At 42.9% G+C, this 27,910-nt stretch overlaps 1 long non-coding RNA gene and 1 pseudogene across 10 annotated transcripts in view; both read right to left on the reverse strand.

Annotated features, from left to right (window-relative positions):
* Window positions 1-480: 480 nt before the first annotated feature.
* Window positions 481-7,875, reverse strand: LOC148005152 (large ribosomal subunit protein eL8 pseudogene; annotated as a pseudogene).
* A 3,540-nt stretch (window positions 7,876-11,415) lies between these two features.
* The window catches only part of LOC102550954 (uncharacterized), a 35,081-nt gene continuing 18,586 nt past the window's right edge, over window positions 11,416-27,910 (reverse strand). For 3 of the 10 annotated variants that reach the window (XR_015622920.1, XR_015622924.1, XR_015622922.1), the window contains 7 exons: window positions 22,645-22,850; window positions 22,377-22,527; window positions 19,424-19,562; window positions 18,548-18,626; window positions 15,388-15,459; window positions 14,716-14,853; window positions 11,416-12,462 (listed from right to left, as the gene is read on the reverse strand). This is a non-coding gene — a long non-coding RNA (uncharacterized LOC102550954). Of the gene's footprint in view, window positions 12,463-14,715; window positions 14,854-15,375; window positions 15,460-18,547; window positions 18,627-19,423; window positions 19,563-22,376; window positions 22,528-22,644; window positions 22,851-27,910 lie in introns of all 10 variants that reach the window. The other 7 variants (XR_015622921.1, XR_015622928.1, XR_015622926.1 and 4 more) reach the window with 5 other exon arrangements.

A 27,910-nucleotide genomic window follows, 5' to 3' on the forward strand; every position in this document is an offset into this window, starting at 1 on the left:
TTCTCTGTTCACTCCAATTAATGTGGCTTCTGAGTCACACTCTCCAGTGAGTTTGCTTTAAGTCAGTTGGGGCCATCTACACTCAGAAGCGGTGTCTTTTGTCACGATTACTATTGCTATGATGAAACTCCATGACCAAAACAACTTGGGGAGGAAAGGGTTTACTTGGCTTACACTTCCACATCACTGTTTATCACCAAGGAAGTCAGGACAGAACTTCAAACAGGGTAAGAACCTGAAGGCAAGAGCTGATGCAGAAGCCTGGGAGAGGTGCTGCTTACTGGCTTGCTCCTCATGGATTGCTTGGTCTGCTATCTTACAGCAACCAGGATCATAATCCCAGGGACAGAACCACCCATAACAGGTTTGTCCCTCTCCCATCATTCACTAATTAAGACAATGTCCTATAGTTGGGTCTTATTTTTTTAAAGGTAATTTTATAATTATATTTATGTTCAGAAAACTTAGTACACTAAACATTTAACTCAGTTTAGTGGCAAGATCTTTAACCTTTGCCTTTGCCAGCTTGGCAATGCAAGCCACAGACTTAGGACCCAGAACGTTGCCTCTCTGGTGGCAGCGGATCTCATCATAACTGTCATTATAATTGGTCCTAAAAGCTTCCACCAGCTTAGCCAGAGCACCCTTGTCTTCTGAGTTAACCTGTGTGAAGGCAACGGTGGTGCATGTCTTCCTGTGGACTAGCACCCCAGCCTGGCCTTTCCCTTGATGATGCAGTAGGGCACCCCCATCTTTTGACATATGGCAGGCAGGAAAACCACCAGCTCAGTGGGGTCTATATCATGGGCAATCACCACCAGCTGAGCCTTCTTGTTCTCCACCAAGGTGGTGACTGTATTGACCCCTGCTCGGAGGACAGGCGGTCTCTTAGTTGGGACTTCCCCTTTGCCAGAAGCTTTTTTCTCAGCACAGGCCAGCAGCCTTCGCTTCTTCTCCTGCTTTGTCTCTGGCCTGTACTTGTGGGCAAGCTTAAGCAGCTGAGGAGCTGTTTGCCTGTCCAGGGCCTGGGTGAACTGGTTAATGGCAGGAGGCACTTTGAGCTGCTTACAGAGGATGGCTCTTTGCTGCTGCAGCCTGATGTAGCCAGGCCATTTGATTTGTTAGATCTCTTTTGGGCTGAATGTCCTGCCTAATGGTGGAATTCTTGGGCCTTTTCTCAAACAAAGGATTGACCACCTTTTTGGCCTCCTGTTTCTTGATGATGGCGGAGACTGGGGCCACCTTATTTCCCTTGGCCTTCTTTCCTTTGAGCCAGTTGGATCTTATAAAGATATTTTCTCAATTGAGGTTCCCTTCTCAAAGATGATTCTAACCTGTATCAAACTGATATAAAATTAGCCAACATAACTGATCCCTTGCCAACTTGACACACAACACTTTTTTTTCTTTTGGTTCTTTTTTTCGGAGCTGGGGACCGAACCCAGGGCCTTGCACTTCCTAGGCAAGCGCTCTACCACTGAGCTAAATCCCCAACCACCACACAACAATTTTTAAGATATAATCTTCTTCTTCTTCTTCTTCTTCTTCTTCTTCTTCTTCTTCTTCTTCTTCTTCTTCTTCTTCTTCTTCTTCTTCTTCTCCTTCTCCTCCTCCTCCTCCTCCTCCTCCTTCTCCTTTTCCTCCTCCTCCTCCTCCTCCTTCTCCTCCTCCTTCTTTTGGTTTATCCCCAAGATCTCAGAATAATAAAATATAAAGCAGACATTAAATATACTTTACCAATTCAAAAATGTTTAAAGTTCATTCTCTGAGAAAAAATTCAAAGTGTCCTTTAGAATTCAAAGTGTCTTTTAAAAATTCAGTCTCTCAACTGTGGGCTCCTGTAAAATTGGGAATAACCTAAATACTTCCTTACTTCAAGAGGGACTAACCATGGCAGTCACAATCTGAACAAAGCAAAACCTCACTCCAACAGTGTAAACAATTCAGTGCCCAAAATCTGGGATTTGCTCACAGTTTTCTGGGCTCCTCTACAGGGCCCTTCTCCAGTTCTGCCCTCTGCAGCACAAACAGCTTGTGTTCTTAACTCAGGTCAACTCCACTCCACAGCTGCTGATGGTCATCCCACGGTATTGGCATCTCCACGGGGCTGGTGTCTTCTGCTGCAGCTGGGCTGCACTTTCACCAATAGCCTCTCCAGGACTCTCTCCATGGTACCAAGCCTCAACTTCTCTCCATGATCCCTTCAATCCTGGGCCTTCAACTGATACTGAAGCTGCACCTTCACCAAAGGCCTCTCAATGCCAAGCCTCAGTTGCTCTCCATGACCCCTTCATGCCTTCAAAACCAACTTCATCTGGCCAACTCTTTTTTTTCCCCATTTTTTCTTTATTAACTTGAGTATTTCTTATTTACATTTCTAATGTTATTCCCTTTCCCGGTTTCCGGGCCAACATCCCCCTAACCCCTCCTATATGGGTGTTCTCCTCCCCATCCTCCCCCCATTACTGCCCTCCCCCCAACAATCACGTTCACTGGGGGTTCAGTCTTAGCAGGACCCAGGGCTTCCCCTTCCACTGGTGCTCTTACTAGGATATTCATTGCTACCTATGAGGTCAGAGTCCAGGGTTAGTCCATGTATAGTCTTTAGGTAGTGGCTTAGTCCCTGGAAGCTCTGGTTGCTTGGCATTGTTGTACATATGGGGTCTCGAGCCCCTTCAAGCTCTTCCAGTCCTTTCTCTGATTCCTTCAACGGGGGTCCCGTTCTCAGTTCAGTGGTTTGCTGCTGGCATTCGCCTCTGTATTTGCTGTATTCTGGCTGTGTCTCTCAGGAGAGATCTACATCCAGTTCCTGTCAGCCTGCACTTCTTTGCTTCATCCATCTTGTTTAATTGGGTGGCTGTATATGTATGGGCCACATGTGGGGCAGGCTCTGAATGGGTGTTCCTTCTGCCTCTGTTTTAATCTTTGCCTCCCTATTCCCTGCCAAGGGTATTCTTGTTCCCCTTTTAAAGAAGGAGTGAAGCATTCGCATTTTGATCATCCGTCTTGAGTTTCATGTGTTCTGTGCATCTAGGGTAATTCAAGCATTTGGGCTAATAGCCACTTATCCATGAGTGCATACCATGTGTGTTTTTCTGTGATTGGGTTATCTCACTCAGGATGATATTTTCCAGTTCCCTCCATTTGCCTATGAACTTCATAAAGTCATTGTTTTTGACAGCTGAGTAATATTCCATTGTGTAGATGTACCACATTTCCTGTATCCATTCCTCTGTTGAGGGGCATCTGGGTTCTTTCTAGCTTCTGGCTATTATAAATAAGGCTGCGATGAATATAGTGGAGCACGTGTCTTCTTTATATGTTAGGGCATCTTTTGGGTATATGCCCAAGAGAGGTATAGCTGGGTCCTCAGGTAGTTCAATGTCCAATTTTCTGAGGAACCTCCAGACTGATTTCCAGAATGGTTGTACCAGTCTGCAATCCCACCAACAATGGAGGAGTGTTCCTCTTTCTCCACATCCTCGCCAGCATTTGCTGTCACCTGAGTTTTTGATCTTAGCCATTCTCACTGGTGTGAGGTGAAATCTCAGGGTTGTTTTGGTTTGCATTTCCCTTATGACTAAAGATGTTGAACATGTCTTTAGGTGTTTCTCAGCATCTGGCCAACTCTTACACTACCAGGTTTGACTGCCCACAGATAGTACAACCTTGGCTGCTTCTGTAACAGAAGTTTCTATGTGCTAACTCTGAGGAATCTCCTCACAGAAGACTTCATCTCCATGATTCTGGTCTCTCAACTAACCAGCATCAATTGTCGCAGTAAAAAAGAAGTTTAAATTTAGTGGTTCTGGTCTTTTCTTAATAAGCCAATTCTCAGGCTCTGTCTTAACAGACACCACAGACTCTTTACACAAAAGGTCCAATAAAGTCTTTACTTCACTCTAAAACACCACAGGCCAGGCCTCTATCACCTGCACATTCTTATCTTCGAAGTTCCAATGGAACGGCCCACTGAGCTCTCAACACTCAATGGCTATTTAGCCCAAACTTCCAAAGTCCTTCCACAATCCTCTCCAAAACAATATGCCCAGGACTGTCACAGCAATACCGTGCTCCCTGGTACCAGCTTGTCTTAGTGTTTTTTACTGTGATGAAACACCATGACCAAAGCAAGTTGAGGAGGAAAGAGTTTATTTGGCTTCTACCTCCATATCGCTGTTCATCATCAAATGAAATCAGGACAATGCACAGACAAACAGGGCAGGAACCTGTAGGGACTACCTGAAGAGCCCATGGAGAGGTGCTGCTTACTAGCATGTTTCTCATTGCTTGTTTATACAAACCAGGACAATCAGTCCAGGAATAACCCCACCCACAGTAGGCTGGGCCCTCCTACATTAATTGCTAATTAAGAAAATGTCCTGCAGGCTTGCCTACAGCCCAATCTTATGGGGGTGTTTTCTTTTATTATTATTGTTGTTGTTGTTATTGTTATTGTTATTAATTTTTTACTTATTCACTTTACATCCCACTCACTGCCCCCTCCCACTTACTCCCTCCCACAATCCTTCTCCCAACCTGGCCTCCCCTTCTCCTCTGAGCAAGTGTTTTTTTAATTGATGTTCCCTCCTCTCAGATGACTCCAGCCTATGTCCTGTGTCGCATTGACAGAAAATTAGTCAGCACAGATGTGGAAAGCCGCAATAACATTTGCCATCACAAGATGGCACTGGCTTCCACTGCGCCCCACGTGGAAAGCCGGGATAGCATTCGCCATTCCAAGATGGCGCTGGCTTCTGCTGCGCCAGCCCGACTTCCTTTCAGGAAGCTAGCTGTGTGTGCATGTGCAAGAGTGTGTTCGCGCCAAGTCTTTGCCCACCCCGGGGCATGCCAATGAGATCATGGGTAAGCGACCAATCAGGTGTGGACGCGCCACGCTAGGGTGTATATAAGCAGCGCCATTCTGGGGCTCGGCTTTCTCCTCTTCAAGATGCAATAAACGCTTTGCTGCAGAAGGATCCTGGTGTCCGCGCGTATTCTTGCTGGCGGGACGATAGCGACTGACACACAGATGTATTGAATTGCATTTTTCTTGGTCTCCTTGAAATTTTCACTTTCCTTTTCTACTTCCTATTAGAAATGCCATTTTCCTTTGATATCTAAGATATCTCTTTCAAATATCTTCCTGCCTCTCTAGTTGGTCCTTCATCCCCATTGCAAATTCCTCTTTGATGCCAAATTTAAATGCCCACACTCCCTCGGGATTCTTCTTAGCACTCCACCCTTCTCCACACACCATTTCCAGAAATTTGTGGTAACTACTGCCCTTGGGTCCTGGTTCATTTAAGACTTTCTCTCTAACCAAATAAAATCTCCTTGCCACACCCTCCAGTGACACATGCCATTATCCTTCCTAGAGTATTCCTGTGGTGAGGTTGGCTTGCTCTCTCACCTTCACATACACTGAAATCTCATCTGGTCCCTTTGTGGAACATCTTGTTCAATGTTTGAATCGTTTACTGTGTAAAAACGTAATAAAATAATGCGGTGCCATGGAAAGTCCTTCTAGAAAGAGAATAATGACTACCAAACATCTTCCCAGCATCTGTATTGCTAAATATTTCAAAGAACATAAGAAACAAAACAACTATGGTCTGAGGTTTGTGTCCCCTCCAACTGGTCCCTAAGATGTTGGCATCTTAACAATTGGGACCCTTCAGAAATACCTAGGAAATGGGAATGAAATATCTTTCTAAAAGACCCTAGAGAAACTGCTGTTCCTCACTGATGAAATAGGAGATATTGCCTATGTGCCAGAAGTAGGCCCTTACCAACCCTGGATCTGCCTTCACCCTGGACCTTGAAACTTCCAGAAACATGAAAAAAATATTTTATTTCTAAGCTCATTTGTTGATGGTATCCTATTAGAGTCAAAGAGGTGGGGCATATAAACACTTAGAAGATCCACATTCTTAAGAGTCTGTACCCTGGGTCAGCAGGGTACCTTTGAGTAAGCCTTGGGCTTTTGGATGCTCCTCCTCTGGACTCTGAGGATTGTCCCACAGCTGCCCACATCATGACAGTTAAGTATCTGAGGAGGAAGGGGCTCTAACATGCCTGAGCATGGCAAACATTGCAGACAGGGTTTGCTCTTTTACTCTTTGTTCTCTCCCTTGCTAAAAACATTACATTCCTAAAGCTAGCTCTCAAGGTCTATTCTCTTATTTGGTCACTTGGTGGAAAAAACCACCACGGGCCAACAATCAAAACTCATACTTGGCTAACATGTCTAATCAGAACTTACCACACATGCTAGCACAGACTCCTCCTTTTTACCCTTAAAAGCCCACTTCTGAAGAAACATTCTTCCTCTCTTTCTTGCTTTTCTTGCTTCATTTGCTGCCGATGCTGCCTCTGCTCCTTGCCCCTCTCCCAAACTTGCTCAAGATGTTTTAGTATCTGAAGAAAAAGCTTGTACTTATGGATCAAATAGACAATTAAATATGCCATGGCTAAAATTTGGTAGGAAGTTATAACCAGTATGTGCTGATATAGATAAATTAACAAGCCCTTGGTTATATGTGGTTCATAGTATGTGCCAATTACTCTGATGTAAATACCAGCACCATGACATATTGAGGTTAGTACACACTGTTGCTGTTCAAAAAAGCTTCACCTGCCCTTGGTAATAGCCTTGAGTTACCGAGACAAAGTTATTTTTATATTTAACTTTATACTTTATATAAAACTTAAATATTTTATATTTAGACTTTCCAGATTTTCTGCAGTGTGGAGCAAGAACATCACTCCTGCAAAGATCATTTCACCTGGGTGACAGTCCCTGAGCCTATGTGACCCTCAGCTGAGGCTCTCCCTCTCAACAAGGTGATACAGGCCTTCTCCCTTCACACTGGAAATCAAGTCTCAATATTTCCTTTCACATTGTTTGCTCATTGAATGCACTGTGGGGAGCTAGCATGAGCCAGAGAGGTCATTCACCATCTGGTGCAGCCATCTAGCAACATTGGAGTGACATGGGCAGGAAACACCCAGTCTACTCAGAAAACAAGAGGCTACCTCACAATCATCTCTCAGCCAACTAGACCCCTGACTAAGAGTTGACCATGCTCTATCAAAACAACCCCATCCTCTCAAGTAATGCACAGCCTCCACCACTAAAAAAGTATCATACAGGTGGGTCCTTAAGCAAGCTACTTATTCTCTCCAACACTCAGTGTTCTCGTTTATAAAACGGGAACATGAATACACACCTACCATTTCACAGTTGTGCGAATTAGACAAAATGGAATGAAAACTAACTGAGAAAGCCAAAGAAGGAAACGGCACTTGGCACATTCTCCCCTGGTGTTTCAGAAGGGCAGAAGGACACAGTTCCCACCTGCTGGGGCATCGAGCCACACACTCGAGTCTCTGTAAAACTCCCAGTTTCACCCTCAGTATATGTTATCAACAAGCCTGAAAGAAATAAAGGTTTTAGAAACTCAGAACTGTTCTCCATTTAGACCTGGAGATCAGGCAACAGGCCATGAGTTCAGAGATGAACAAACCAGGTTTCTGCCTGTAATCATGAAAGCTGATCTCCGGTTCTCACCTTCCCACCAAGAGATAAAGACTTTCATCAGAAGAGGTGGCAAATTGCTGACTGCAATTTCATATAGCACACACTTGAAACATCTGCCTTGATTGGATCCCCAGCAGCCATGCTCCACTCGAAGAAAACAGGGATGCTAATTTCTTAGAGCACAAAGAACATTAAAATACCTGCTGGAGCCAAGAGCCACAGCTTGTCAGACAGCCAGCTTCTCACCTGGGATAGCTTGGCTCAGCAGCACTCCTGGCATCAATGAGGAAAGTCTGATGGCTCCGAAGCCTGCTGAAGCACAGGCTCTTCATTGCCAAGAGTTACCAGGTACCACCAAGGAGAACCGTCCCAGAGACAGGATACCCACCTACAGCAGTTCTTCTCCCTGTTCTGCCCAGTACTAAAGCAGCAGATTGATCTGTTATATGCATCATTTTTTAAGCCTTTCCTGTAGAGTTTAATGTGTTTTCTAGCCAAGAATCAGGAGGACCTGAGTCCTTTGTTTGGTTGGTTGGTTTTTGTTTTGTTTGTTTCTGTATGAGGGGGATATTGAGGCAGGTCTCACAGCTAAAGTTGAACTTCTACTCCTCCTGCTTCTACCTCCTGAGAGCTAGGAATGTAAGCATACACCCCCATACTTTGTTTATGTGCTAATAGGGAGGGAACTCAGGGCTTAGCGCATGATACATAATGATCAATGATGGATGGATGGATGGATGGATGGATAGATAGAGATAGATAGATAGATAGATAGATAGATAGATAGATAGATAGATGTTGATGATTAATGGATGTTTGGTAGGTGATTGATGGATAGATGACAGATAATAATAGATGATAGATAGAGGGTAATGGTAGATGGTAAGAAGAGAGAGGAGAGAGAGAGAGAGAGAGAGAGAGAGAGAGAGATACCTTGCTTGTTTTCTCAAGCAAGATGGGAAAGAGAAATGTGAGATTCACTCCAGTAGAAGAGGCAATGGGACAGAGCAGAAAAGTCCCAAAGAAGAGCTGACTTGGCAGTTCCCTGTGGAACCTCAAGGTTACCCATAGAATCTGTGCTGGATGAGACTGAGTGGAAGAAACACGACTGAGAAAAAAAATTAGACAAGTGTGCCCTATAAAAGTGTAGCCTCTGGAGCTTGCTAAAAACTGCAGATTCTAAAGTTCCAGCAAGAATATAGAATCAAAAAGTGCACCATGGAGCAACTTTCAACATCAATCACACGGCACGTGATTCTGACAGACATCATGTGGTCCATCAATCAAGGCACCCATTGTGTTGGCAAACCCAAATAATATAAAAGGAATAGTGAGTTAGTGAATCTATAGAAAAGAGCCACCCTCCTCCATACTTCAGTATACCTCAGCTCATAGACCACACAGTAAATGAGGTGACAGGAGTTGGCCAGGGACAAGCAGGGACCACACCCATCTCTGACAGTGAGAGAGAGTCCTGTCTGACCTAATAGGCTGAGGGGAAAGTTCCCTGTGACTCATCCAGATATTTTGGGGAAGGAACAGCTAATTCCAAATATGATAGTCATTTTCTATTCTCAATGTTCAGAATGATGGTAGAGAAATTATCACTAGCAACAGAGGAGTCAGTAGAGGAGGGATTCCCATTCTGCCCTGAAATTGGAGCCTAAGAAGTGCAAATTACTCCCTGGATAGTGGGACCTTCTCTGGCTGCACTTGACCTGATCCCTCCTTCTGTTGATATTCAGTGTCTCACCTCTTCTTTCATTTCCATGCTAATGAGCCATCTCCAGATCACCTCTTCCCTTCCCTCAGCCCCATCCCTGCTGACTGCTCAGAGCCTGCAGAGGCTTTTTCTCAGTGAGACACATTATCCAGCCACTTTAATTACTCCTTTCTTTCTCCTCAGTGACCTGACCAGAGGCTGAACACTACCCCATATTTCTCTATCCATCATTTTAACTACTCCACAGTTGCTCATAAGTGTCCTCTGCTCTGTTCATCACTAAAGTACCCAGGGCTTCCTGAATAGCACATAAACTCAACCACACTTGAGAATGAAGGATATATAAGCATCCCTTCTTTATAATCTTAGCCTATAATAAGAATGCTAAAAATTACAAAGGGCAGAGCTGCAAGGAGGGAGTCAGGAAGGGTAGGAGAGAGGGAGAAACTAAAACAGAGCAAAGGACAGAATGATATTACACACTTTCAATTTGGAAACAATAATAATAGAAAAGATCACCTGTCTGTTTGGTGAAGTAGAGAGTGGTGAAAAGGAGGCTAGAGGGAACCAAGACAGAAGGGTCTGCAAAGCTCTCCTTTGCCTTAAAACGGTTATCATGAACAATACTAAAACTAAAATGGCATTGTGTTTGGGATAGAGGCTTGTGGCCATATTTGAGAACCAATATTGAGATTTCTCCCCAGAGCTAACTCTGAAAACTAGGTGTTTCACCACATTCCTTCTACGTCCACCAGCGAAGGGGCTGTACGGTGAAAAGGTGTGGGAAGGCAGCGATTTGAAGGTAATATGCATGGCAAGGCAGACACCAAAGCCCACATAGGAGGTACTCTTAGCCATTGTTGAAATCTAACAATCCTATGCAACCCTTCCAGATTAGCTCAGGGTGGTCTTGTGTCTTGCTTTGGCCCAAAAGACATCAGTAGATATAATGAAAGCTACAGAGAGGCTGTTACAGGTTTTCTGTCTTGTAACACACTGCCTTAATGTTGGAAATGTGAGCCATCCTCCCCAAGAGGCTACATGGAGGACAAGGGAGAGCAGCTCACAGGCAGAAATGCAGCTGACATCAGACTGAACCATTCCGTATTATCAATGGAGCAACTAAATGGTAGGAGTGGCCCCAGCCCAGATTAGCTAGCCAGGCCAACCTCAGCAGATGAGCGTGTAAGGTGAGGGTGCCCACACCAGCATTTAAGCTATTAAGCAGCAGTGGGTGATTAAACAAGTCTGAAGCTACTCAGAGAACATAAACACCACAAAATCGGCATCGTGAAGTCGTAACAACACATCTTGTAACACTGATTTAATACCAGCCAACACCACAGCAAACAGAAATATGATGGAGAAATATTACAAATACTACCATGGAAGTCAGAATAAAGGCTTACTAAGTCAGTGTCTACTGGATATGTATTGAGAGTCTTTAATAATCCTAACAATCCAGACAAGAAATAAAAGGTATATGAATTTAAAAGTGAAAACACCTTTTTTTATAAACAATGTGATTGTGTAATGAAAAATGGTTACCCAAGATATCCATACCCTAATTCCCAAAGTCCATGATAATTACTTTGCCAGTTAATCATGCTGCCACTTTGATAAAGTCAAGAGTTTCCACTTTGAACCATTAGTCTGAGTTATCATAGGCTTGATCTGACCCATTGTAATCATGGGCACTGACAAGAGGGCTATGAAACCAAAAGAACAAGAAGCTGGAGTGATATGAGCCAGGGATCAAGAGCCAAAGAATTCTGGTAGTTTTTATAAGCTAGACAAGTACACAGATTACAGATTCTCTAAGAGCCCTGCTATGCATGCAGCCCAGTGAGAACAATTTGATACAGCCTCCAAAACCATAAGAGAGGAGACTTATGTCCTTTTAAGCCACTAAATATATAGTATTTTCTTACTGTTGCCATATGAAACCAATACATTTTCTAAAGAAATTTCCAGGAAGAATTTATAGACAATAAAGCTGTAAAGGAAGACCAAGAGGGTTGTTGGCTACAAGTCCAATATACAAAAAATAATAATAGTCCCCTATACCCTCTGCTGTGGACTAGAGAATACAATGACAGCCAAAATGTTTGTGGACCAAGTTTAACAAATGTGCGGAAATAATCAAAGAGAAGATGGATAAGACTTTATTAAAGCATTTGTAAACATTCTACAGGATATAAAGCACTTTACAAATAGAAAATAACACGAAAAAAATCATTATCAAAAAGAAAAGCATTTCATCCTGATTATTTTTCTATATTCAACATATGAATTCCAACAAGGGTATTTTGTGGAATGTGACAAATTAATCCTAAAATACAAAGGAAAAATGGATGGGAACTTCAGTCAACAGATCTGGGTTACTCAAACCCTAGACATTCCTGGTAAACCTCTGGAACCAGGACTGACCAATGGCCATCCCCTGGGAGAACTACATCCTTAGAAAGTTCTACCTTGTAAACACATATTGGCTTGTTTGAGCCCTTGAGTCTCAGTCAATGTTGTACCAATTCAATCAGCAAGAATCCAGCTTTAAGAGGCTGGTGTTAGTCACACAGGCATTACATGGGCACTAATACTTATAGAAACATCTGCTCAGTCATGCCTTACATGCATGCCTTACATTCCCCAGTGTTACTGGGGAATTAAATATCTATGCCTAATTCTTCATAGTTTCTCACACCCTTTCTTCCTATAATAATAATAGTGTATAATTGCTTCTGAGCCCAGCCAGTCCTAGAAGTCTATCAGACCTAACAAAATGTTGGACCTGAAGACTCCTGACCCAAAGACCAAAGTACAAATGACTCTTTGTGCCTTTTCTAAAAACAATCAACAAGGTTGGACACACCCTTGCCACATTAGAACTTAGAGAACTCTGAGAACTCAGGTGCCCTTGGAACAAATGGATAGAAGAGAGATCCCAGGAACCACCCTCCTCTGTCCATTCATTGTTCTCGAGCCCCAGCATTTCTTTTGCACGGGATCTTCATTCCGTAGTGCAGGACTCCTGCCAGCCAGCTTTAGGTAATTGTCCTCTGCCTGAGGACAGTCATCTGTCTGATGGTTTTCTAACTTCACAAGGTACAAACTGTTCTTTCCTCAGCATTGATCTCAGTGAAGTGGCATCGCACAGCTTGTCACACACTGCATGTGCCGGTCTTTCCTAGAGATGCTGTGTTGAGAGGACCCAGTCAGTACATGATTCATCTTGGCTTTCCAGGACAATAGCGGACATTAGCCGAAGTTAATGTTAATTAAGTAAATGTTTGATCAATAAAGTATTAATAATGATAATAAAACAAGTGTATTATGAGATAAATTAGAGTGTTCAAAGGGAACAATGAAACAACATAATAAAAGTCAAGTTACATTAGTGTAAAATAACATAACATCCAATGATTGACTTCAGTACATAATCTCTCTGTGTGTCTGTGACACAGACACATAGACACACACACACACACACACACACACACAGGTGGGGGAATGAAAGGGGAGAGAGAGAGAGAGAGAGAGAGAGAGAGAGAGAGAGAGAGAGAATATTACTAAAAGCAGACTAATAATAATAGAAGAGAGATCAGAAAGATAGTTCAGCCATTAAAGGCTAGACTCACGACCAAATTAATTATAGATGATATGGCCTCTAATGATTCAAGTTATAGTCGATATGTCTCTCTTGGTCTCTGTGTCTGTCTGTCTCTCTCTGTCTCTCTCTCTCTCTCTGTCTCTCTCTCATACACATACACACTTAAAATATTACTAAGAACAGACTAATAAATGTAATAGAAGGTAAAAGCAGAGGATGTTGTATCTGTTGGAAAACTGAAAATATGTAACTTCAGAGAGATGCCGTGTGGTATTGGTGGACTGAAAGCAAACACGTCATGAAAGTTAAATTTCACAAAGTCTGTGTGACTTTGCTGTATCTCAGATTTTTGTGTGACTTACATCGAGGACAGAATATATCGTTCCACTTCCCAAAATAGTTCTCCATTTGACCAGTTTGAAAAGTCTTTTGCTTCCAGTCTAAGCTCCCTAAACTCCTGGCAATCCTTGCACGCTAACTATAAGGACTGTCTTTTGTAAAGGAGAGGTATTTGAAGCATTTACAGATTCATTTGATTTGCTGATCAAATTAATAGGGCCAGTGCTACTACAGAGCAATAGCTGTCTGCTGACTGTCGTCGTTTGCCTTGCTCTACGTGTTGCATGTTTGCCCATGCACAAGGCAGCCACCATGGCACGTGCTCCTGACTGACCGACTGTGGCCAGCACAGCTAAGAAGCTGAATCTTCTACTCCATTTATTTTGAAGATGTATTTTAGTTTCATTCTAATTGCATAGCTTCTTGGCTTGCATGTATATACGTTCACTACATGCACACAGAAAGCAGTGTTAGATCCCTTTTACCTGGAGTTAAAGACCTTTGTTAGCCACCATGTGGGTGCTGGGGATTGAGCCTAGGTCTTCTGGAAGGACAGCAAGTGCTCTTAACTTTGGCACCATCTCTGCAGCCCACCCCCTTTTGAATTTTAATGGATTAAAAACTAAATCTAAAGGTAAACATCCACATGCAGGCAGTAGCTACATAGAGTTGAAATAGAGTATTTCCATCAACTCATAAAAGAACCACTGTATAAGGTTCGTTTTCACTTTAGATAACCAAAACAAAAAGACAGTGAAACTGACAATGGTCACTGTGTAGTTTGTCAAAATATAAGCTTTGATACCAACACATATAAAGATGAAGGTCATGCTGTCTTCAAAGAGGCAGAGTTATGATCAGGTAAGCGGGAAGACTGTATCTACTACAGGTCCATGGTGGTCAGTCTTCCTATCAACTTGCCTGGATTTGGAATAAGCTGAGAGACACCCAACAGGAAAGCACAAAGACCATGCAGACCGTGCTGCAGGCGCTAGCACTGTCCTGTAGGACAGTGAAGAGCTGAATTGGGTTTTAAATAGAAAGGCAGCATGGCAGAACCTATGTTCTAGAAAGGTTGTTCTGGCTGCCAGGGAGGAAATGGATAGAACAGAAATAGATTAGAGATGGGGAAAACAGGGAGGAGACTGGCCATAAAAGCAACAGAGAAGTAACTGTGTTGAGCCAAGGCAGAGTAGGCGCGATTACAGGAAGCCAGGCTGTGAGTGCTGTTTATAGAAAATGGATTAATATTTATTTTTTAAAAGACTCTTCTTATGAAAATATAGCAAGTGTGAGATGTGTGATTATTCTGACATCCCAATAGCATATGTTTTGAGAGAAGGTGTTGTTGTAATTTTATGATGGGCCCTGGTTAAAGCTCACACACACACACACACACACACACACACACACACACACACACACACACACAAATAATAATTCTAAAATTCTGAGCACACAGGCAACCTGAGAAAGCCTGACACCACCAGCTGAACTCACTTCCTAGCATGGCAGCCCTGGGAAGAGTGTGAAGATCCAGGCAGACTCCAGTTGTGGTGGAAGATCAAAGCCCAGAGCAGAAAGGCTGCTGGATAGGAAGTCAGAGAGGCCAGGCCCTCCTGAGACCCTACACAGTGCCTACAAGAGTCACACAGACACAATTTGTTTGAGGTCCAGCTCAGCAACTTACCAGAACCCTGCCTTCTGATAAACTGTTGCTCTGTCTGAACCCATCCTCTTCCCTGAAACATGGGCAATACCACTTGCCTCATATGGTTTTCATGAGAATAATTAATAGTATATTGACTATTAGCAATTCCTCTAGGCTCCACTCAACAGTTACCTAGCAACAGCCAGGTACAAGCAAGGCTCCCTCCCTCCCTCTCCCTCTTCCCCCTTACTCCCCTCTCTCCCTCCCCCCTTCCCACTTATCCCCAACTGCCCTCTTCCCCTCTTCCTCTCTCTTGCTCTTATCTCTCTTTCTGTCCTTCTCCATTCCTCTTTCTCTGCCTCTACCCTTTTCTAGGTCCCCACTCTGTTCCCTGGTTCCCTTCCCCTAATAAACTTCCTTTTGTTCTAGGCCTGTCCCATGGCTAATTCCTCAAGGGGAACACCTTGGCAGGACCCACTGAAGTACTCCCTCCCACCACATCACACCACCTTAAAACACACCATTGACCATGGTCCTGTGACTTCCTTTAGATTTTCCTCAAAATTGAGAATTGAGTAGCCAATCCCCCAGCTCTAGGAAGAAGAATTTACATTTCACACAAAGCCTTCAGTTGTGTCCACTTTCAAGTTAGTGTTCTTTATCTAATAAGACATAAATACTCTAGAGAAATGAGATAGTCAATCAATAAAAACCTGAGATTACCTGAGCTGTAGATCTTCTCCCTGAGACTGCCCCTGAGGAAAGCTGAGACTCTGAGTTCTCTAGCAAGTTATATAGTGTGAGTATGACCTAATGGGATCCAGGCTAAAGAACAAGTACAAAATACCCACCCAGCCTCTTTTCCAAAACAGAGTGGGAAAGTCTATGATGATTCTGATTCATCCCATAACTCACACAAAGGTCGAGCCCTCATTTTACCAGAGTTTGGGAGCTGCACAGAGAACAAGACAGACATTTGCATGGAGTGTTTAAATTCACTAATGGATATGGGTGGCTTTCTCATCTGCAGAATGGAGCCCCTAAGGATGTGGTCTCTTGATACTACCTAGATCACCTTCAAATGGCAAAGACCACCTTTAATAGCTTATTACCAAGAGTGAATTTTCAGGCTTCTCTTGTTTATTATTGGCGTATACTGATTGTTCATAGAGTTGTGTTACATAAAGACATTTTTTTGGATTTTCAAAATATAAATTACTTTTATTTAATTCTATCTATCTACCGTCTATTAGATATTTTTATTTACATTTCAAATGTTATTCCCTTTCCCAGTTTACTGTCCATAAGCCTCCTATCCTATTCCCATTTACCCCCGCTTCCCGCCTTCCTGACCTGACATTCCCCTACACTGGGGGGGTCCAGCCTTGGCAGGACCAAGGGCTTCTCCTCCCACTGGTGCCCAACAAGGCCATCCTCTGCTACATATGCAGCTGGAGCAATGGGTCTGCCCATGTGTAGTGACTTAAAGACATTCTTATTCTAGAATATAATGTGCTTTTAAAATTGTCCCCATGTACCCCTCCACAGTCCCTTTTCTCAGCCTTTCGCCTCACTTTGGTTCCCATTGCTCCCCTAGATAGTTTTCTTCCTACTTTTCCATGATGTATACATACACAGATGATGTAGATATATGTGTCTATATCAAATCTAGGAGCAACAAAGTAGAGAACACAATATGTGCCTTTTGTAAGACCAATTTAATTCATTTAGTATGGTTTCCTAATCCCCTGATGTCCTTATATGAGCACCTGTCTTTGCCCCCATCTGTAGTTCTGTCTTCCATTAGAGCACCCACTTCACACCCAAGCAAATAATACCCTTTAAGTAACACCTGTTGGAATAGCCCCTTTTTCATAGGCCCATCATATATTGACACAACCCAAACTTCATGCATGGATATACCCATAGAGTAATTAGCAGGAATATGTTCTTCATTGGAAACCTTTGAGGAGAGTTGAAAACGTCCGTCTCACATTCGTCTTCTATACCACCATAACTGGAATTTTGCAATGTATTCATGTCCTATATAAATTTAATAATATCCTCTGGGATGTTTTTGTTTAGAAGAATAGAAAGGCTTTTTTGGCCGCTTCTGTGTGGTTTCTTTCATGTAACTAGTCCTTACAACAACCCTTTGTGGTCAGTTTTTATGAGCCATATTATGACCCCCCCCTACAAATCCACCCACTAAAACCCTCACCCCATAGATGTTACAATGTGGTTATGTTCTCAAATGATCAAGCTAAAGCGAGACCTTTGGAGTAATTCTTAAGTTGTTTGACTGGTGTCCCTGAAAAAAGAAGAGACACAGAGAAAGGCACCAGGGGCAACAACCATGTTAAAGGGAAGCCAGAGACCAGCCCTCTGCAAACCAAGAAGAATGTCATCAGTGAAAACCTTGCTCCTTTCTCCTTCACCGTAGACTTCTGTCCATCAGAACTGTGAGAAAATAAATGTCTATTATTTAAGCCATTTCATCAGTGAGTGTTGTGATGGTAGGCCCAGAAAACTGATGTGAATTGGCTCAAAAATACCCCCTTTTCAGATGAGAAAATACCCGGCTCACACTTGACTCAAGCATGCGCCTTTAACACAAGCCTGCACGGTTTCTGCTTCTGTAAAGCAGGTTAGATGCCAGGCGCAGTGTTAATTTCTTGAGCTAAGCTTGTGTCTTAGGTACCCTTCCAGCACTGTAGTAAAATACCCTGACAAAAGCCAGTTGCTGAAGAACCATTTTGTTTGGCCTCATGATTTGCAGTTACAGTCCATTGTGGCACACATAGAAAGCATACAGAGTGGGAGCTAAGGTACCTGGTCACATAAATTTGCCCTCAGGAAGCAGAGAGGGAGAAAGGATTGAAGTCTCCTTTTTATATATTTTCTCCTTTTTATACAGTTCAGGATCCACACAAAGGGAATGGTACCACCTATAGTAGGCAGGTCCTCCTAGATCTCATCAACTTAATAGTTGAGATAACATCACAATTTGCCTGAAGAAAGTATCTGAAGCCTGTTCCTGTTTCGTCTTCCACTCATATCCCGAAATCCCCACTCCAAATTGATGCTTATTTCCAAATGTGACAGATGCTAGTCTTGCCATTGACTCTCTGCTTGGTTTTCAAAGAACGTTTGAAAAGCAAATGCATAGACACATTTAACCCTATCTTCATCACTCTGTGTGTGTCTGTGTGTGTGTGTGTGTGTGTGTGTGTGTGTGTGTGTGTGTCTGTGTGTCTGTGTGTCTGTGTGAGTGTATGTGTATGTGTGTGAGAGAGTGTGTGAGTTTTGAGTATGTGTGTTCATGTGTATGTGTTTGGCGTTAGAGTGTGAAAGGAAAGTGCAGAAGCAGGGGAAGATGTAATGTGATGCAGACCCCTCCCTGTCCAGATTCTCCTGAACTCCATCAGCAGATTCATCATCCCAAGGATGGCTTCTCACCAATTTACTAACTGGATAGATGCTTCAAGCACATTTACTCCCCATAATAACTCACAAAAGATTGAATTCTGTAGTTCTAGAAACCTATCTCAGGCCCTTGTACCTTATACAGATATTCTACAGTTAAGAAATTTCTCAAGTGTTTAGAAATTATAAAAATTAATAAAGATAATTTTAAGGACCCTAAACAAGCAGAAATGGTATCAGGGTCAAAGGAAGTACCTTTTGTTTCCTTGTTTTTCTCCTTGCTGAGAGAAGATGAGACTTGCTTTGAGAATCCTCCTCAGCCCCTTAGAAGTATCTAAGAGAGAAGACAGAAGTTCAAAGGTGAAAGAAATTTATTGCTCTTCAAAGACAGAGGTGCATATCCCATCCAGGAATGAAGATGAGACAGCTGTCAGGGTGAGAGAGTAGGATTCAAAGAGTGTGTCTGACCTTGCCCTGGCAATAGGGACCTTGAAAAGAAGTCTTAGGGGCCACCAAGAAAAGAAAAGCTAGAAACCTGGGTCTAGCAGCAAGAAGGGGTATTCCCTAAGAGGGTGCCCATCCAGGTCAAAAGCGGAGTGAGAACTGAAGTAATAAGCCAAAATGCCAGGAAGCAGCCAACAAAGACCGTCTACCTCACAAACTTTGCCATTAAGGGCAAGCTGCATACAGCAAGCCAGGAATAAACATGCCCACCTCTTACCCCCACATGAAAGCTAAGTCATTTAAAATAATATTTTTACATTAACACACACTTGGGGAAAATGGAAACAAACTCAAAAGAATCTGCATAAGTTTTCAAATAAAACATGAGACTTCAAAGAAGGCTCTCACTTTAGGCAAGATCCAGCCAGTAGGTTTACAAGGAGGGATTTCCAAAATGAAATCTGAGATGCAAGATGTGGGTGGTGGGTAGCCAGGCCAGAACTCAGGGAAGAGCCAGTCCTACAATAAAGGACATAAGGAACACCTGGCCCCTGGCCACCTAACCACAGAGGACATAGTTGCCCAGATTTGGAAAGTTGTCCCCCAAGCAAGGGACACCTTCATAGACCACCCAAGTATCACCCCACCTGAGTCCCAATTGGTTGCCTCTTCTCTGACCATACCCACCTCTTCTGGATGTCACCCCTCCATCCTACTGTGCCCAGGTCATAGAGGATCTCAGAAGGTGTAGCCTTCCAGGAGCTCTGAAGTTCAGTCCTTCTGGGTGAAGAAGCAGACTCCAAGAAGACAAGGAGTGAAGGGTGTTCTAAGCATAGAAAAGAAGCAAAGACAGAAAGATTTTTCTCAGCCACCACTGGCTTTCCAGGGCAGCAGAAGATTGATGAAGTAGAACCTGCTAGAATCCCATCATGGGAAAGAACAAGGGCTACAGAGCACCCAGGGGGTGATCCAAACCCATGCACATCCAGACAAGAAAATTGAGGCTGCAGAGAGGAAATAATGGTTGGTCAGGGGTCAGCATCCCACAGACCTAGAACCCAGCTCTCCTAACACTCGACACAGCTCAGCACCCACTGCCCAGAGTCCTACTCCACAGGACTGCGGTCAAATGAGCTATAATTAAAAGCAGATTTTTGTTTCAACAAGGCTCATTTTTCAAAAAATAAATAAACCTTGTTCAGCCATTGCTAAATCCCACAATACCCCAGTGTGCAGCCTCCCAGCAAGGTATGAGGCCAAGAAGACAAGCCAAGCAGTGCTGTTCTGTCTGTACTGGAGTATGTTCTGTGAAATCTGCCGGGTGACAGAAACTGCCTGATGACTCACTTCACAGGGGTCCTTATCATTAAGTCATCTGTGGCCATATTAAAAAACAGACTCCCAAGGTAAAGTGACTTTGAACCTGAAATCCTAATCTCCAAATGTGCTCATCATGTTCCCAATCCGCTACCCCTCACCATGGCATTTCTCTGTACCTGAAAGTCCCACCCAAGTCTATCTCCTCTACCACTCAAGGGTCAACCAGCTCACTTCACCTCTACTCATTCAGCTTCCTCCACCTCTGCCCTGCTTCTCGGGGCTTCACTCCATGTCCTTATGTGTTCCCCAGTGCTGTCCCTCTGTTCATGTCACTTCTACAAGTGCCCGCTCTCCTAATGACTGTCCCATCCAGTGTACTTCTCCCTGCTTCGACCACTGCTGATGGTCTGGATCCTTGTCAGGGGATGCTTCTGGGACGCTGCTGTTTTGGCTGGAGGAATCTTATCCTGAGTTAAGCTTTATTGGCATCTCCTTGAAGTCATTGAATTGATTCTTTGACATCTGAATTTTGCATCCAGATCAGCAGTCTTTAAAGAGCAAGATGACCTGATTTTTCTTTCTCACTAAGAGTTATGAGTCTACAAAATAGCTGTGCCTCCCCATGACATACACAGTGGTGACCTCCTTTTGGGGGGCTGGGCATCCATTTCTGGTGAAGCACCGAACAGTAAGGCAGGGAATTGAGTTGGGATCCTTAAGGGGAAGCCGTGATGAAAACTGGAAGTAGCTTATTATGGGTGAACCTGGAACCCCACAGTCCGGGCTCCCCATTATATTATAGAAGAAAAGTGACAGAAGGAGAGGAAGTGGAAGCGTAGGGACAATCATAAGTAATTGATGCTTCCAGTGACCTTTGCTGATGTGAGCGAAGTAAGGATACAATGATATAAATATTGTTCTCATGTATGAAATTCTCAAAACAATAAAAATTTAAATTAGAAGGATAAATAAAATATCTACTCTTTTGTCTCTGTTCCTCCTAAATAACATATTGTGTGTTTTAAATATAGCCAGGAATGCCACTTGAATTTGAAATACACCACAACCCAAGTATGAACAGTTAACAATGGAGAAGATAGAGTAGACAGGATGTAATTGCATAATGCAGTTAAAAAGGCAAAGCCAAGATCAAATATAAACAAGCTAAGTCCAAACAACTGAGGGAGAAATAGGCTCACATCCATCAGCCTGGAGGTCCCATACTGAGTATTTAGATTACAGAATTAAAAGACCAGTTGTGAATATCACATTTGAGGGGAGAAAGGAGTGTGTGCATGATACTAGCATACAAGTGGGTACATCCTGCCTGGTGGGATGGTATTGTAGCTCCTAGGGATGACAGCGGAGAGAGAGGCTGACAGCTTTTCTTACTCTGCAGCCTACATCACACCTTCTGGTGTCATGAAAGCTAACCAGAAAGGAGGGAGTTTCTAGTTCAGCTTCTGCTTGATGTTTCTCTATCCTGAATAGAGCATATGTTAACGTCAGCAATAAGATCTCCTTATCTAATGCCAGTGGGCAACATAGGGCATTACCAAGAGACTGTATTGTGGGCCTTGAGGGCCTCCCTGATCAACAACTTCATAAAGCATTATCATGCCAAAGCTATGAATTTTGTTTAATAACTGGTGGCTTCTGGGAGCAACAGCATCTACTCCTGCAGAGTACGTCCCTAAAAACTCTTCTGTCGTTAATGTTGTTGTTGTTGTTGTTGTTGTTGTTGTATTTTTAATTTGCTTGCAAAATAGTGGGCTGCATATGACTTTTCAGAACATGTTTGTCAGCTGAGTTAACCAGACTTCCATCACTATGACAAAATGCCTGAGAAATCAACTTAAAAAGAAGGAAGGTTTCTTATGGCTCACAATTTCCATCGTATAAATCCATGGTTTCTTTGTTCTACCACTGGAGGCCTGTAGCAAGGCAGCACACCATAGTCATGGGAATATTACTGGGACAAAGAAGCTCTTCACATGTCCAAGACAGACAGACAGACAGAGACCCAGACAGAGAGAAGCCAGAACCAATGTACACCTTTCAGAGGCACATCTGCTTCCTTTATCAGGGAAAAGAGGGCAGTAGAAAATATGCCATTTTACAAGCTAATTAAAAATATAATAATAATAATAATTAATAACAACATCAAAAAAGAGTTTGCAGGGTAGTACTGTGCATGGGTAGAAAGGTGACTTCTGGTGAACACTTCCTCCAACCAGACATTATGTCCACTTGCTAAGAGCTCACCAGTGATGTAATCAGTTGATGGAGTAGATGTTACTGTGCTCCAGTCATAACTCACCTGGAGACCAAACCTTCTGCACACAAACCTTTTGTGAAAGATGTATGTTTTTGTGGTAGTGTGTGGCAGTGGTCTCTGAGTTCAAGGCCAAGATGGTCTCCGCAGGTCTCCACAGCCTGTTCCAGGACAGCCAGGGCTATATAGAGAAATCCTGTCTCAAAAAACAAAAAAACAGAAATGAAAAGATTTATTTTTATTTGGATGGATGGATGGATGGATGGATGGATGGATGGATAAATGGATGGGTGCCATGTGTTGGAGTACTCACAAAGGCCAGAAGAAGGTATCACATCTCCAAGAGTTACAAGCCATTGTAAGTTCCAGGGATTGAACCTATTTCTTCTACAACAGCGGCAGGCACTAGTAGCCTCTGGGCCATGTCTCAAGCCTCCAGTGGACCATTTTATATCCAGACTGTAACACGGGCACTTGGCATGGTTCCCAATGCAGAGTACACATTCCCCTTCACATATGCTGAATGAACAAATGGGTACACAAGTCATAAATTACAGTTAATAGCACAATAATGCAAGTGAGAAAAGGAGGCCCTAAGAGCACAGGACAGGGGCCTCCCATCAGCTAAGAGTGTCAGTGGGGAAGTAAAAAAACAATGCTGAGCTTGGGCAATGGTCCAGAAGGAATGCAGCTGTTAGGTAGTTAAACAGAGCCAGCTTCACCTCTGCCTGCCTCTGCTCCCGAGTGTCAGAATTAAAGGTGTGTGCCACCACGCCCTGACTTTCTTTTTTTAAAGATTTATTTATTATATATAAGTACACTATAGCTATCTTTAGACACACCAGAAGAGGGCATCAGATCTTATTACAGATGGTTGTAAGCCATCATGTGGTTGCTGGGATTTGAACTCAGGACCTCTAGAGAAGAGTAGTCAGTGCTCTTAACCACTGAGCCATCCCTCCCTGCCTTTCTATTAGTTACTCTTTCTGTAAAGCCACTAGTACCTTTGGGTGGTCCCATCCTCAGGACATCTTCAAGTTCGAATTACCTCCCAAAAGCCCTGCCTATGATATGACAAAGTATAAAATTGGAGGTACGTTCTAACACAGGAACCTTGGGCAACATGTCAAACCATAGCAACTAGGTTTCCACTTTGTGCTGGGGTTCACAGCCTCAGAAACTGATCTTGCAAATAAGACTGACTTGTGTAGATGAAAGACATGGAGAAGACAAGTACGTTTGGAGACCTTAAAGAAGATGGATTCTGCCCATATTCATGCCATTCAAGACAAACTCAGCCCAATGAGAAGAGGTATCTCTCTTGCCCTGTGATATTGGTTTATTTATAAATGTTCAGCATTTTGGAGACCAGAAAATCTACATTTCTAAGCATTTTTCCTTTGTGTTCAAATTTATATTTCATGGGACACATCATATCCATTTTCTCCAGCTTCCTATACAGTTGAGTCACTAGAATGGCCTTTTATTTCTCCCTAGTAGGCCCATGGTGTAGCCAAGAAGTCCTCAAGCTTACTTAAAGCATCATGGGCTTAAAGAAAAGGAGACAAATTTTGAGTTTGACTCAAGAAAGCTTGGTTTAAGTTTCTAAAGGTAAGATTGTCATTTACAGCCCTAATTCTCCCTGCCCCAAGATGAGTATCCAGATTAGTTGGGTGTGACAAACCACCCCAAGGTAGGTATGGTCTTTCAAGAAGGGACTTTTGCTCCCAGGAAGAGAACAGTGCCTTATTTGTCCACCAAAAGCTGGAAACAGAGGCTGGAGATAGGACTTTGTGGTTAAGACCACTTGCTGTGTGACCATGAGGACATGAGTTTGGGTCCCAGCCCCCAAAACAAGGTGGGCACTGTGTCTTTACACAAGTAATTCCAACACTGTGGAGGAGAAAGGTGAAGACAGGATGATTATTGGAGTTGGCTGATCACCAGTCCAGCTGAAAAACACAGCTCTGAGTTCAGGGAGAGATGCCACTTCAAAAGAAGCAGCGACAGATAGACAGCCTTCCTGTGGCATCCATGCATGTATACACAGGTGCTTGTAAACCAAAGACATACACCATGTTCTCACATGCATAAACACATACACCAAAATAGAAAAGCAGATAGAGAGAGTAAGAGAAAGAGTGAGGTGGGGTGAGGGTGGGAGGCCTGAGGACACCCCATCCAGCAGCAGTAGCTGCTTGGGAAGGAGCCAGCCCTCCTGCATGAGCACATCTAGAATCACAAGTCTTTGGGACTGGAAGGGATAATTGAGACCATCCGCTCTAATATCTACCATCTACACAGCACTCTGCAACAGATAAATCACACTCACACTCACTATCTGATCAGTTTCAAAAGAGGCTGAGGCAAAGGAAGCTCAGAGAGGTTACACGCACCACCTGCCATCATGCAGTCACTGAGCATGATGGCAGAACTCAGACACACACCCTTGACAGTCTTGGGGAATGAGCATAACCCAATGCACTATTTCCCAGGGTCCGCTAAGCCAGCAGAACCAAGGTCCTTCCAGTGACCATCAAAGACAGACAGAGGTGACCTCACTGCACTGACCTCCCTGCTGACACCTTTCTTATGTGACTGACAGGCTTTAGAATCACCTAGGAAACAAGCCTGTGGGAGAGTCAGTTGGGAAGTTTCTTCTAAATTAATTGAGGTAAGACGACCCATTCTGAATGTGAAGATCCACAGTTCTGTGGGATAGATCCTGGGAGTGGATTTAAAAAAAAAAATAAGACGACTAGCCAGCATTCATTGCTCTGTTTCTGTAGACACATTGTAGCCACCATGCTCCCCTCCACCCCACCCCCAGCCATCATGATGGACCATACACTCAAGCTATGAGCTAGAATAAGCCTTTCCCTTGTTAAGTTGTTTTCAACTTTTATTCTGTCATACCAGTCAGACAAGTAACTTACATGCTGCCCTCTAGGTGTCCCCTGTCTGAAAAAAAAAAATCAGACAGGAAAGGTTCATCTCTTCTCTGGCATTTAAGACATGATCTTATTGATTCCAAACATGCAGTCCCCTTGAAACCACCAGCAATGGCACTGCTCTCTTCTACATCTGCTCCTTCTAATTCTTGAGATACAGAACACTCTGCAACCCCCTCTCCACAAGGTAAGTAAGGGAAAAGTAAGGCTCGGGGAGGAAAATCATGGTCCCTGTTGACATAAGTAGTCAACGAGTAACAGAATCAGGAGCTAAACCAGAGCCTGGGGAGATGGCTCATGGGTAACAGCACCTATGGCACAGATGTTAGGGTCTGGGTTCTAATCCCATCACTCTGATAAAAAGCTGGGCAGGGCCTCTTGGGTGCCTGTGATTCCATCATTGAGAGGGTTAGAGATGGGGACTGTTGAAACCCAACAGTCTACCAGACTACCAGCCGAAGTCCAGTTTCTGTGAGAGACCCTGTCTCAGGGGAATAAGATGGAAAGTGATAGAGCAGGACCTGGCATCTTCCTGTGTCCTCTGTACTCACCCACAGAAGCAAACATCACACTTCCATTCCTATAACCATATACATGTACATAAGCACACTCCTATACCATACTCACAAGTATATACATGCATTCATTCACACAACATACATCATTCACACCCAGTTCATATTCAAACACATATACATACTTATGCACATATATGCATATGTGCAAAATAATTAGACTTGAATTTCCCGACTCCAAGCAAAAGGCTTTCTACTAAGTCCTATTGATGGCACTTGGCTGCCATCCCACCAGGATAACCAGAGTCAGAGAACGGACTCCATAGAGGAGGAAGAGAAGAAAAGTTTGCTACAGGCCTGCAACTGAGACAAGGGATTGTGCAGCCCACTGGTTTGGTCGAGTTTGCCAAAATCTTATAGAAAATCTTTCATGTAATGAGCAAGACAGACTGGGGTCAGAGTGGAGCCTGACTTAGCACATGTCTGAGGGCTGCATTATAGACACATGAGGGAGGCACATCATTCTGTCTCTCACAAGTATATGCAAACTAAGCTATAAATTTAGTGGTAATCAGTACCCGTGAGGTGCATTAATTATAAAGTTATAACTCACAAGAGTCCCCCATTACTTGATAATGTATCACCAAAGCTTATGAATGCAAGAATTAATTACTTGGCCCAGATGTTAAAAGAATGTTTTAATTTCTCAAGTACTTGGTTTGAAGCAGCCTCCAGTTTTACACAGCACTAAAATAAGACAGTATACTATTGTGCACTTCTGAATGATTACCTTAGGAAACAGCCAGTCCTGATCTGTAATTTAGTGTTTAGTACTTTGCTATGCTAAGTATCTCAAAGGCATATTTTCATTGAATAAGCACAATAACTACCAAGGGAAAAAATTATCATGACTCAACATGTTACCAAGAGCTGAGGCTCAGTAATCTAAGAAGCCAAGGTCACAAGAATGATACCACATACCACAGTGACCCTTGTTTCAAAATGAGCCTCAGGTATTTCTGACTTAATAGAATTTGAATGACTGTGAATTTGATCCATTGTAAACAGGCTTTGCCTGGTTTTCCTTTGAAACCAAGGGATATGCTTGCATTTCAAATCTGCATATTCAGAAATCCATTCATTCAAATTGTTTTGTTTCTCAGCATCCCTTTAGCCAAAACTGAAACTAAATCTTTCTCCACAGTAAGTAACAAGAATAAATTCTCATCATCACAGCAGGGACCTGGGATCCAAATAAGCAGGAAAGCCACAATGAAAAAATTTCAAGTTTAAAAGTCTGGGACTTGTAGATTTTAGGTTTCTAGGACATTTAGAATGTCTAATAGCATGGTTTTGTTTCCCATAATGAATATGACTTGCTTTCTTTTTGTGACAGGAAAATAGGACTGAATTATTAAAATTATAAGTGATAGTTTGGCTGGGTATAAAATCTGTGGTTATCTGCCTCCTCCCACTGTCTAAATGTTCCATTAACAGCCCTAAATTAGTGTTACAGAATCTAAAACCACCTTGATCTCCTCCCCACATTGTATCTTGGGGTTGTTTTGCTTTGTTTTGTTTTGTATTCCCTCTATTAAACATCTTAGGATTATTTTGCTGTTGTGGGAGTTTGATCTGTTCATCAGAATGTATTAAGGTATTTCACTGGCCTAATTTCCTCTAATAAGGTTTTCTTGATAGATTCACAACCCATAAATGTTCCCTGTACCATTTCAGGCAATTACTGATGATGGGCTCTTCAGGCCCAGCAGTTACTCAGTTTCTTCTTGGTGTTGCCATTATCTTTTTCAGATTTGGATCTCTGGCATATAGTTCTTCATGATTCTGCATTTCTATGCTGTTATTATGTTTCCTTATATAACTTTCATCGCACTCCCCCAAAAGTAATACAATAGGGTGACTTGGGAAACAACAACAAAATCCTTAAGTTTTTGTATGGGAATAAATCATTTTTAAAATAATATTTTTGATTCTTTGTAAGTTTCATACATGTAAAAAATACTTTTGATCATCATCATCCACCACTATCCCCACCAACTCTCCCTAGTGTCCCTACCCCCATTTCCCTTACAACTCCAAGCCCCCTCTTTTT

This window comes from Rattus norvegicus, chromosome 6, assembly GCF_021556685.1.
Source record: "Rattus norvegicus strain SHRSP/BbbUtx chromosome 6, alternate assembly SHRSP_T2T, whole genome shotgun sequence".
NCBI lineage: Eukaryota > Metazoa > Chordata > Mammalia > Rodentia > Muridae > Rattus > Rattus norvegicus.